Source organism: Phaenicophaeus curvirostris, chromosome 3 (genome assembly GCF_032191515.1).
Source record: "Phaenicophaeus curvirostris isolate KB17595 chromosome 3, BPBGC_Pcur_1.0, whole genome shotgun sequence".
Classification (NCBI taxonomy): Eukaryota; Metazoa; Chordata; class Aves; order Cuculiformes; family Cuculidae; genus Phaenicophaeus; species Phaenicophaeus curvirostris.
Window position 1 is genome coordinate 25668817 of NC_091394.1, and position 13233 is coordinate 25682049.

Here is a 13233-nt window from a genome sequence, read left to right on the forward strand (position 1 = left end):
GATTGAAGAAAGATATTTATGCAAAGTCATTTCTGGGTTTGCCATTTCTGTTTCAGTTGGTAGTCATTATATATTAACACATCTAATCTTGATTTTCAGTACTTTTTTCTAGGTTTGAACAAAAGAAAAGTTTTTGGAACTGAAGGTGCTTCATGACAAATTCGGTTAAACTACATTGGAATTTTATGAGGAGAATAATCTTTAATTTTACCACAATGGAAGACACTGCAGCACATTTTTTTCTTATTTGTTCTTGCTCTGCAGAGGTGAATTCAATAGAGTTGCTCATATATGCAGCCACAGTGAGAAACTTTTCTTATTTTCTGCCCTGCTCCTCCAAATCTTTGATGCCCCTCCAGCCACCCATACAGAGCTACCACCAAAAGCTGAAGACGCTCTTTCAAAGTGGCTACAGCCATCAACCACAAGAGAGATTTTCTACTTTTTCTTTCTTCCTTGAACTTGGTAAGATACCTCTCTATTTCATTACAACTCTGATTCCTGGCTTATGATGTCATAACAAAATTAAAAACTCTGGCTAGATTTTGAAGTAATAGGAACTATTAAACTAGCTACTGAAGATGGAACTTGGAAGGCAGCTAACTGCAGAAAAAGCTGTATTTCTCCAGTTCAGATAATTCATTAGTTTTAACTTATTTGCCATCTCTTTATGGCAAAGAAAGAAAAAAGGAATAAAGTTCTAGTGCTTTAGAGCACAGTATGAAGAAGCAAGTGCTTGAAAAAGACACATTTCCTACAGGCTCTTATTCAAAACACAACAAAATATTTCCTTCCATAAATGCAACTTAGAGGTGTAAGTTATCCCTCAAGGGAAAAAGAAAGATAATACTTTTTATAAAGTTTTCTAAGAGTACTTGAAGCAAACAAATGAACTCTTTCAAATAATCAGTTCTTAATGGATTTTAATCTCATCATTCCTTGTATAATAGATTTATGTTCTGTGCTTTATCTATTATATCCCAATGGAGTTGCCTAAAGCCATTCATAATGCAATCACCTAGTTCTGAACTAAGAGATAATTGCTGAGTTGTCAATAAGCTTCTTATTCCATAGCTTCCAGCAGACACTTACATACCACAGTGACCATACTTTGAGTTATTAAATTATAACATGAATTTGCAAAGCAGACAACTATACCTTTGAACTTTAGAACTCAATCCTCCTTATGAAGTCCTGCAATTCTTGATCCACTTTGGAATTTGAATTGTGTATGCAAAGTTTGATGCTAAAGTAAAAAAAAAAACAACTACCACTTCAGGAATTATGTATTTTAACTAGTAGTAGTAATCATATTTCCCAGCTATCAAAACTACTTCATTCAAGTGAGAGATTTTCCCATTATTTTCGTAGTTCATGGGGAGAAAGACTGAAAAGAAAAACTATATACTGAACGTTATAACTTTTGCTACAAGATTTAAGCAATATTTTAGGCAACAGAGAGATTACATAAAAGCATACCTTAGGTCTTATTCTAAAGCATATTTATATAGCACAAATCCTAATTGTTATTAAAAAAAATAAGCTATCATGCACTACACTGACTTCAAAGTGGAAGGTTAAAGATTCAGTCTGCCTTCCACAGGCAGTTCAGTAAATTCAATATCTTAAAAATGGGCAAAATGACTCCAATTGGATGTTAAACTGCAGAGGAAGAAACCATTAACACCTCACTCCTCCCAGTTCCTCTGATGCAGGGAGCACTGTCCTCCTCCCTGTAAAGATCTCTGGATGCTTCACTGCATCCTATTCTTCTCAAGGAAGGCTGAAACTCTCAGTCTTAAGACACAGTGCAACATGGAAAGGGTGAGGAGAACACCAGAGAAAAGGTATAAGTTATTAGTAAACTATCTTGCATAACAATTTTGACAGTTTATTAATGAGGCTTTTCTGTATTCATTAGATTACTTGGATAATTAACAATAGTTCTTAGTTCCCTATATATGGTCCCGACAGCATTTCATTCCTTGGTGCATCCTGTTCTTCCTCTAGATGACTCTTTCCTGTCTGATTATATATACTGAGTTAACTTTCAGAGGTCTGGGTAGCTACTCGGTATTTTCCATATTACTTGGATGAACAATTAGAGAGTTAATACATTAAATTAATTGAGTGCATATAGTTGACAAGAGGTTTTCTCAAGATATTCTGTAGAACCCTGTCCCATCTTTTTCCATGTCATTATTTCTTTTCATGTCTTCCTACTTCTAGTGTCACTTTTACCAGAGGCCACCCTCCTCTCGTTTCTATGACTATGTATTATTCATTCCACCCAACCCCACCCTTCTCTATTTATCTGATTTAATCTCAAAAACAGCTGTAGAATTACTCTTGTGGGTTGAACACAAGTTAAATTATCTTGCTTGTTAGCCAACATAGCACATTCTTCCACATCAAATAATACAGTCCTATCCATATAGTTGCCTCAGAAGACTGTGCTAATTCTCTGAGCCTTCCTCCATAAAATTTTGGCATTGCAGTTATCCCCAAACTAGTTGTAAATTTAGTATTTGAATATACTTTCCTTTTCCTTTCTTTCTTTGTTTATTTAGTTTAAAAACTCCAAATCCCACTTCCTTCAATTAAAAAAAACCTCTTGCTCTCATGTTCAGCATTATTTTTTATGACAATGATGATGCAAAGGGAAGGGGAGAGTGGTGGTGGAGAGGAGGATGATGACCCATTCTCATAGGAAGCAGCAAACAGCAAGTTCCAGAATGTTGTTTTCTTCTCTGAAGATGTATCGAGTAGGAGGAAAATAGTGATTTATCAGAGAAAGTAAATCTGTTTGCAGTACTGTGATATTGTAATTTAGACACAAGAGCATATACTGAAGAGATTTTGTTAACACTCCAATTTCTTCTTATTATTAATTGCATTCTGTCTTTGACAAACCATGATTTTTCTGGAAATGAAAATACCAGAATATTCTATCTGGATGTGGCCAACTGCCAAAACAGAGATCATTGAATATGTAGACCTGGGGACTTAATATTCTTTCTGAAGGGTTTTCCTGAACAGGGTTACTTGTAATGAATAATGCTAAACAGTTACGAAAAAGACATTCTTTTCTTTCAGGGTAGGTGGAATTCTAAATCTCCTAGCCTTTACCATACAATGCTTTCACCTGTCAGCAAGCTCTAAGCCTTATTAGAGAAACTGAATAAGCACAGAAGCATGCCAAATATCTAAAAACTCACCATAATCTCATCAGGAGTTTATATCTTCAGCTCAGGCTGAAACCTTACAGCTTCAGAGAGCAGCAGCAGTTCACTAAAGGATAAAGAATTGGGGCATTGAGAGACCATGCCTGCTTAGAAAACTGTGTAATTTAATAAAGTGTTCATTGATGTCTAACAGTGGCTCCTCAGACTTGTGTTAGTGCCTGTGCCTGCAGCATGGATAGTTCCATTCCTGTTAATTAGATGATAGCAGAAGGATTATATTCTTTCTTAGTAGTCGGGAAGAAATGGAAACAACCATTTCTCATGGAAGCTCACGGTTGAAACTAGGAGAGGATCACATCTTAAGAAACTTTGTTAAAGCATATGATTGTAACTCTCACATTTATTAGAATAAAAGTGTAAGTATTGAAAAATACAATTTATTATTCATAAACTCCATAAATGTTACATTTTACATAAAAGAATCTTGAATGACAAGAAGGTATAGTTGCAATGCAATTGAAATTTTTCACTAAAAATATTTCTTACTGTTTTTGGAGTTCCACCTTGTGTTAAATTCTTTTATAATTATTTTAGTATATTAAGAAGTCCTACTACAGCTTTTTGTATTGTTCTCAGTTAATACAGTAAAGTAAAAGTACCTCTATGGGGTGACTGTAGTTTGTTGGGCCAGGATGACTTGAAATTATGAAAAAAAAAAAAAATTGGGAGTGGTAATATTATTTAATATTATTTATTATACTGGTTTGTTGTGGTTGGATAAAACAATCATAATTTTGTCATCATTAGTTAGTCAGAGTTATCAAGCCTCCTTTATAATTTGTCTATAATTTGTTTTAAATGTTAAACCATGACAAGAAACCTCTTAACAAGATACCACATATATGTATAGTCAACATTACACCTTCTACAGAGCATTGCAACAAGGTGAAGCACTGTACATTAGGTATTCATTTTAGGCAGTACAATATTTGATATTACCTATGCAATGTGAAACTATCAGTTATATGATGTATGCATGAGGATAAGAGCTAATTAGAAGATTGCATCCAGCTTTTTTGCCTGTCCTTGCTTTAAAATTGTACACAGCAGGCTGCTACTGACATAAAAATTAGCTTTCCACCAAGATTAACTATAAAGACCTGGAATTCACCTTTTTTGCATATCTTAATAATGAAAAGGATATGTCCTGACTAGTTTTGAAAAAGATATCTGCTCTTAAGTAGCACATCACCCTTAGAATAAGGCATCACATATCATCAGAACAAGCTGCTAACACACTTGGGTCAATTAGAAACTTTGAAAGTAAAGAGAATGCTTCTGTGTACTCTAAAGCTCCACCAGCACTGTAATTATACTGACACTCGGAGAACTCTTTACATTCTATAGGAGTCCTTTATACATATACTGACACTGCTGTGTAAGAATAGAGAGATAGACATTGATCAGATAAATGAAATATGCATATTCTGACCCTGGGCTCCACACTTTTATTAAGATTCTTCTGACAGCATCCTGCAATATCTGTATATTTCTATGCTTTATATAATCTCAATAGATTCTATTGGACTAGCAAGGTTATCAGGACAAGTCAGATAAACTTGCAGATTTCAGAAATAGTCTCTGAGGAAATCTGATGATATTTAAAGGCATGTTTGTATAGTACAATCTTTTTAACATGTCTTTCATGGGTGATGGTTAGATAGAGAAGCATATGTATGCTTGCTGGCTTTCTATGTGCTGTAGTTTAGTGGTTATATTTTTATGCTGATCGTAGCATCTGAGAAAATGGTTATAATATAGGACTATGGCAGTGATAGTCTGATGATAGTTACTGAATTTGTGGTGGAAGTCAGTAAGGAATTGCCTACTTTTCCCATTCAGACGTCATCAATGTAAAGCACTGCTTGACAAAACAAATGCTATTATTTCAAGGGGAAAAAAAATCGATGTGCTGACAAACACTTGTAATACCTAAATAATGTGAAGAGAAACTCTTCCTAACAAGAACACTCCTCTGGACAAAAAGATCACTGAATTCTACACAGGATTTTGTCCCCAAATGTATCATATTCCACACAGTGCTGCATGCTTTTCTGATGAATACATGGGTGGAAATCAGAAACCACTTTGCACTGGAATGTACTTGCATAGGTAATAGGTGAAGGGCTATACCCAGCTACCCCCAGAGACTTTTTTTTTTTTTTATTCCAAATACTTATGCCATCTCTGATCTTTCACTCCCAATTTTCAGGGGAAACCAACAAAACACCTTTCAAAGATAAATCTGGAACATAACTTCAAAACTCATCTGGAAACAAAAAACAGTGGACTCAAATGAGTTTCCAGTTTTATTGAACTTCATAATCTCTCTCCCTTCCCTTATAACATCTGTATGTCCACAGGTTATAAACTACCTAACTGTCTCTTTCCTTTGAAAGTTAATTGTATTTATTTTATCTTCAGTACCCTTCTTATCCTAGTCTACTTCACTGGTGGCAGCTATATAGATGTATATAATTTTCTTTACAGACTTCATGTAATCAAGAGCTATCTATTTAAAATTAGAGAAATTGTCTTTAACTTTTCTTTAGTCTTTAAGCCTACTTTTTCTATTTCAGATCTAAAAAAATGCCTCTGTGCCTGAAAGAAGGGTTTTTTTTTTTCCCAAATAAAGCCAGAAAAGGTAATAAAATGTTTTGACTTCATTAAAAAAGGTATACATAATCTCTAAGTCCTTGGATCACTACTGTTACAGAAACGCTAGCAGTCTTTATGGCATTCATTACTACTTCACCCAAGATGCAGTGAAGAAATATACTGTTCCGTTACCCTACAGAACACAATAATAAAATAGTATTCTATTATTCTAGTTTCTTAATCTAGACTGTATGAATAGAAACTCAGGGAAAGACAAAGTCATTACTGAGACTGCAGAGCAAGCATGTGAAAGGCAAGGAGGCAAATTACCCCTTTTGAAGTCTAAGGTACAATGCTGAGTCATTGTACAGTTATCCTCTTTTGAGAGGCTTCTATTATGTATTCTGTACTTATGTATCCTGTTTCAAGCCTGTTTGATGAGATCATCAAGTTTATGAATAGTAATGGACTAATAACAGTAATTATTTAAGTAAAATCATTTAGTTGCTTAGTGTTGGGGTGGGGTAGACAAGAAAATATTAGTAAGCTCCTACCTATAGGATAAAGCTATGCTCTGAAGAGCTATAAATTCACGAAAGTCATTATAGCAGTATAAATCAAGTAATAGAGCACTGAATAACTGAGTGTGGATTGATGAGCAACTAGAAAATGGAATAACAAGCAGAATCTCCTTAGTCTGAAAGAAGAATAACAATGTTTTAAAGAATTTATCAATGCTATTATGGGACAGAGAATGTGCAGACCAAGAAATGTCCATATGTCACTTTCAAATACAAATAAAATGAATTTAAAATTTGGTGCTGGCTGTAATTAAAGTTTGTGAGATTACATATGCAAAGATGTAGTTGTTAATTTTTTAAAACATATATGTCAAGGATTGACAAATAATAGAAGAGAGAATCATACAATGTATAAGGAACTGTTAAAGAGATATGCAGGAGAGACACTATTCCCCAGAAAGAAATTTTGCTGAAAACTGAGATCACTGAAATAGTAAACTCTTCCTACGTACAGGCTACCATGGACAATCTGCTTTGCTGCCTCAAATGAAGAAACTTAGGGATCAGATGAAGTTTTGAGTGAAGTCATGTCGGTAAGCATAAGCAGGCCTTATCTTCAAAAGTTGTGAGAGATGAGGCAAATTCAGAAAGCCATTTGTAACTGGTGAATGAATGGTTGTACCTAGAAGGTCTAAGTGTGATTCACAGTGTATGCAGAACGAATAGTTAAGCAACGCACGTATTGGCAAACAGAACAAAGTGGAGAGTGAGAGGAGAATAAAATACCGTAGAGAATCAGTACTATCCTTTTCTTAATCCGATCTCCCACCTCCAAACTTTGCTTAATAGCAAGTAATGAATTAGCACCATCCATGGTGTACAGCATAAAGATATTCCAGAGTAAAGACATTTTCAAGGAGAGGGATCAGGTAGCAAGCAAGAGAATAGCTCTGACTCACGATACAATTTAAAAGGAATGATTATCCAATAATAGTGTGCGTGTGTATTTATTTATTCTAGCTTGGAAAGTAAAGATCTACCAGTGCAAGTGAAAGTGAACTGACACAGCAATTGGACTTAAAAAAAGCCTGGAATAATATTAAAAGAGCTGTCAAAGAAAAAATAAAATAAAATAAAACAACCTAGAGGGTGCCTGGGAAATTTCCCAGGCTTTGGCATTCATCTGCACAGACTGCCAGAAGGAGAAAAGATGACAGAAAGATCCTTAAGAAAAGTCTACTGGACCCAAGTTTTTCAATGTAAGTTTTGAGTTTAGTGGTGTGACCCAGAGTCCACTAAGATAACCCCAAACAAACACAAAAACTTCACGTACATTTGTGGTGTAAGATTTTCTTTTCTTTTCTCCCAGTTTGCCCTATATCATGACATTAAGCCCATTAGGTGCTATGTGTAGGTTAAACATTGTAAAATACAAACTTTAAAAACTGTTAATACAAGAAAGGAGGATGTGTTCAAAAGGTAGGGATTTTTGCTCCCTGCCCAGCACATTTACTCTCCAAAGTATGACTTCATTAACTCCAAAATCACTCAAAAATTCAGTACAGATGGTAGCTAATCAGGCAGAGATGTTAACTGAGGCCAGCTTCTCCAGAATACTGTTTCTGATCACCAGGTCTCAAGATCTCCCACAGCTCCTCTCACTGATATTATTCAACACTGTAGACTTTTTTATAGCTGATGAAACATAGAAAAAAATGTAAGAGAATGACAGCTGCCCAGCAGTGATGCCATTCAAGAAGGCCTCAGAGGCAGAAAAAATCAAAGCTAGGTATACTATAGTTGTTGCTAATGGGCATTTTGGCAATCTCTCACTGCTCTTGCCTTCTGCTTGCAACACCAATTAGTATCGCTAGGAACCACACAGAACAACCTGAGTAAAACAGTGCTTCAACAATGATTTCCAAGGTGCTAACGTATTGAAAACATATTCTGAGTCTTGCTAGACTTAATTTTTAATGCAACAGACACAAAAAGCCCCAATTGCCCACAATTTTCAGGCTAATCTTGTTCTATTTAGGAACCTGAAAACTGAAGTCCTCGAAACCTGTGACCACATGAACAGTTTGGTCAGAATCCTTCTAACAGAAAAGATCGTCCCCTTTTCCTCCCCGTCCCCAATGACCACTAGTATTGCTCTGAAGCAATCATCCAGCCATCTGTATTAAACTGTTTGACAGGAGCTAACAGAATATAGCCTTTATTGGCTGCCATTTTTAAGCTTTGGGTTGTTTTATTTTGGAGGATTGTTTGGGGGTTTTGTGACAGAAAAGCAGAAAGTACTGTCTGCACAGTAGATTATTTTGTAACATTCTGTAATAAAAAGAATGAGGTTTCAATATCATTTGCAGATAACTCGAGAAATTTCATAAAGAATTTCTTTGCTAGAGATAATTCAGACAATAAAAGCTACTTTCTGCATTTACTGTGCACTTTTGGTAGTTATAAAACAATGACTGGAAGGTGAGAACTTACATAAAGATTACATTGGTGGCAAATGTTACCTTTTTGTTCATAGAACAGTTTTTGGCCAAACAGACTTCTAAGTTGAAACACTCAAATATAGTGAATTGGCAATTGGCAGCTAATATGTAGCAGCTACAGTGCCTATCAGTGTATTATTTAAAACTACTATCTGCTGGAGGGTTTTCATCTTTTTGTCTCAAAAGAAGAGAGAAATTCTCCTTTTGGACAAAAACAAAAATTGAAGAAAAGAAGAAAATAGTCACTTAAACAAAGCAATGATCTGCAATTTTTTTTTTAAAATCATCAAGAACTATCTGAAAGGAGGTTGTGGAGAGGAGGGAGCTGGGCTCTTCTCCCAAGTGACAGGGGACAGGACAAGAGGGAATGGCCTCAAGCTCCACCAGAGGAGATTTAGGCTGGACATCAAGAAAAAATTTTTCATGGAAAGGGTGATTGGGCACTGGCAGAGTCTGCCCAGGGAGGTGGTTGAGTCACCTTCCCTGGAGGTGTTTAAAGGACGGGTGGATGAGGTTCTGAGGGACATGGTTTATTGTTTGATAGGAATGGTTGGACTCGATGATCCGGTGGGTCTCTTCCAACCTGGTTATTCTATGATTCTATGAACTAGGAATAGCACAAAAAGGTCAAGATGAAGAGAAAAGCTGGAGAAGTGCAGATACAATTAGATTTTTTTATTGATTTTAATGTTATACTGGCCTTTTTCACAGGTGAATTCTGCGAGATAATCTTTATTTCATGAAAGGCTTTGGAAACAAGTTTACGAAACTGGAGCTCTTCAAACTGCAATGGCTTTATCAGAAGTGCTGTCTGAGAGGTGGTTGGCTGGCTGATAAAATTTTAAGTTATCCCTTTCTAGGTGAAGTCACTTCTTTTGTTTCTATGCAGGTATGTATGTATGTACCTGTGCATGTATAAACTTTGCAGACATAAGGATACTTATTCAGCAAAGTATATAGTAGTCAGAATATTATACGAAGAAAGAAAAATACCTGTTCTGAACAGAAGCTCAAAAGAAAACTAAAAATATTCAGGACTTCGTTTTGCTTTTGTAATTTAGTGTTTATTGCTAATTCATTTCAATAATCTGTTTCAAATAAATCCATTTCTGTTTCTTTAATAAATCCTCTCTAATCAACTGTGCTTCATTTATTTGGTTTGTGGTTTTTTTATAAATCTGTATCACTATAGTCATAGATTCCTTTTACATGTCTGCTGGACATCCATGAATAAAAACCAATATTAACTATTCAAGCAATAATGACCTTTGGCATCACATCCATGGCCCTTGAGTCACATCCAGTGAAACTGTCTTTTGCCTAACAGCTCTCTTCAGTCTGAACTGAAAAAGGAAATCTGCAAGGGCCTCTACTAGAGTCTTCACCTGTCCACAACATATCCAAAGTTATACTAAGTCTTGCTATTTCCATCAAATGATTCTCCAACTGCATCCATGACAGAGAAAACAAAATACACTGCATATGCTGTAACACTTAGCTAGCAAGCAAACAACTAAAACAGGCTGCAAGATCACTTAAGGATATTGTATTACAACAGCAAGTTATCTGTCATGGTGAGGTGAAAATGGATTCATATGTTATAGGTTTATACAATTCCCTCTTTTCTTAAGCAACAAATAGTTTTAATTAAAATTATATATTTCCACATATTCAGTTAGCTAGAAAAAAAAATTATTTTCCTGACAGATTCCTGACAGTAAAACTCAATGATTTATATCAATATACCTGATCTAGTGTAACTTCTGTGGGTTTACATAAATAAAGGAATTATTTTTTGATGCATGCAGAATTAATAAAATACGCACAGCTAATAATTTGTGTTTCCTCTAAAAACAGTCTGTTTTCAAATAGAAAACAAATTATCAGTGATTAATGATGTATTAACCTTCAAAGCTTACAGATTATGAAGCGATTTTTTCCACAAAAAGTTTTAAAGTATTTTTACAGGAACTTATTCCTACCTTGTGCTGTAACATATGCAACAGCTTATTTCTGAATGAGTAATGCTGTCTTAGGCATTATGTACACATTTGTCTTCAAAGAATATTCTTCTGTAAACTTACTGAAGGTCTAGTACATCAAGTGAAGAGAAATCTCTTTTGTAAAGATCACAAATAGGTAACCACAAGGAGACTACAGAAAAATAATTCTCTAATTCCAAAAGTCAACAGTGTACTCAAACAAAATATCTACCTAGTGATAAACAGACTTCCGCCCTATCCTACCCTCATAAGTAAAAAAAAATAATGATGTAAATAGCACCTAGTTCCCTGAGAAAACTGCCTTGAACAAATGTGTTATTCTTAGCACAACTGAAATTTGGTAGCTCTCCTATATTTAAAGACAAACACATTCAAATTTGTCTTTATGACTTTTCCCACTTTTATACTTCCCTTTCTCTTCTCCATCCCACTGCAAGGGGAGTGAGGGAATAGCTGTGTGGTGTTTAGCTGCCTGCCAAGGTTAACCCATGACAGCCATCCATTTTTTTTTCCCCCAGAAGCTATCTTAAATATAGGTAATATTTCAAGGATAACAAGAACCAGGTCATCTGCATATTTTTACCAACAGATCTCTTCAAGTTCCCTGCAGAGAGCAAAGCACTACAGAAGATCACAGAACTATTTGTCATAGACTCTCCTTAACATTCTTGGGTTGTAAAGTCATCAGGAAAATCTGCATCTCACACTTTCTACCAACACTGTTGTCTAAATGCTGGCCAAGAAATAAATTCACAAAGATACAGATACAATATATTCAGATACCTTCTGCAAAAACATATTCTGGGAAGTGTCAACATAGGAAACACTGACCATTTGTGATCAAAATCACTCCTGGGGAACCAAATCCATTTCTGTCCAAAGTATACCATAACTTGACCAGTAGATAAAGAATTACTGTCTTATGCAACCTGCCTTTATATTTTACAGAATGGTGTCCAGCTTCTCTCTTCTGGAAGGATTACATCAGGCTAAGTCTCTGTCATACTGCTGCAAACATTATTTGTCTCATCTGCCAAGAAATATGCATGAGCCAGTGCTAGTATCAGCATAGGAAGAAGGAAAGCTGAACATTTAAAGGCTCCTATTCTCATTTATAGTTTGCTTTACAGTAAAGCAAGCAAGCACAAGGAGCTTAGGATTTCAGACAGAAGAGGAAAGTTACTTGAGGTCCTGCATCCATTCTTTAAGGTGCAAAAGAAAAATGATTCCAAACTGATGGTTCACTTTCTGTTCACTTTTGCAATTTCTGTACAGTGTCATTCATATGCTACTTCCTCTACCCTGCACTTAGAACATGGATTTTCACTGATATGTTGACAGCTGTCTTTTCTTTTCCTAACATTTTCATTTTATCCCTGATGTTTCTTTTAGTTCTTTTCCAAACAGTTGTTTGAGAAAGGCAGGCTAGCATAAGAATCTAATGTCAATGAATGTTTTAGGTTACTACAAGAATGTCAAGGATCTGTTCTCAGTTTCAGCAACAAAAAGCCAGATACTTCAGTGACTGAAGGGTACTTGCTGAACATATTCACTGGTGTCACTCACAGCACAATGTGATGCATATTTAAAGTGTACATTACCACATTTAAAGAAACTATGGGGACTTCTTTCTAAGTGAGAAACACAGAACTACAATGCTATAGTACGTATACATACACATGTGAGGAAAACTTTAAGAAAATGTCAAGCAATTAGTTCCTCCCTCTCCTTTAAACAATATTATAAAGTGAAATACATATGTCAGCTCTAGTAACTGTTATGAGTGATAATCTAAGAACTCGACTGTAAATTTTTCCTGTGCTTGTGAACAAGACTTCCAATTCACAATGTCTTAATCACATTACTAGTGCAACTCTTTAAAAAAGACAGCTATATCATAGTAAATTAAAAACAACCCCAAACCACAATGAATACACCAGCTCTAGAAGATACATAGATGTTTAAAAAACAGCCATACACCAAATAAGATATTAAGTCACTTTCATACTGCTGAAAGTTTTGCATCTTTCAGACAATTTGTGAGGTAAGACATCAAACACCATCTGATAGACAATGAGGTCAGCAAGAAGTCATGTCACAGAGCAACGACATCACAGCAGCAGCACTGCTGCTGTCATTTCTATCCTGTGTCCCTTCTGGTCTGCAGTTTGACAGTAGCCTCTTCAAAGCCTCTGTACCTCAATGTTTTTTTCCAAAATTCTGTTCCACCTTTTCCAGTTGGTTTGGAAAATTTCAACCCCAAAAGTTCTATTTATGCAAACTGCTGAGGTCTGCTGCTGTGTTCAGTTCTGGGCCCCTCACCACAAGAAGGATGTTGAGGCTCTGGAGCGAGTCCAGAGAAGAG

General features: G+C 35.5%; 1 protein-coding gene across 3 annotated transcripts in view; it reads right to left on the reverse strand.

The window, feature by feature from the left end:
- CDH10 (cadherin 10) overlaps nucleotides 1–13233 on the reverse strand; it is a 98742-nt gene that overhangs the window by 64966 nt on the left and 20543 nt on the right. The window contains exon 1 of one of the 3 annotated variants that reach the window (XM_069853519.1): nucleotides 1159–1225. The exons of the other annotated variants lie outside the window; for them this stretch is intronic. The gene's annotated coding sequence lies outside the window, so the exon portion shown is untranslated. Of the gene's footprint in view, nucleotides 1–1158; nucleotides 1226–13233 lie in introns of those variants that run through there. 3 annotated transcript variants of the gene reach the window in all.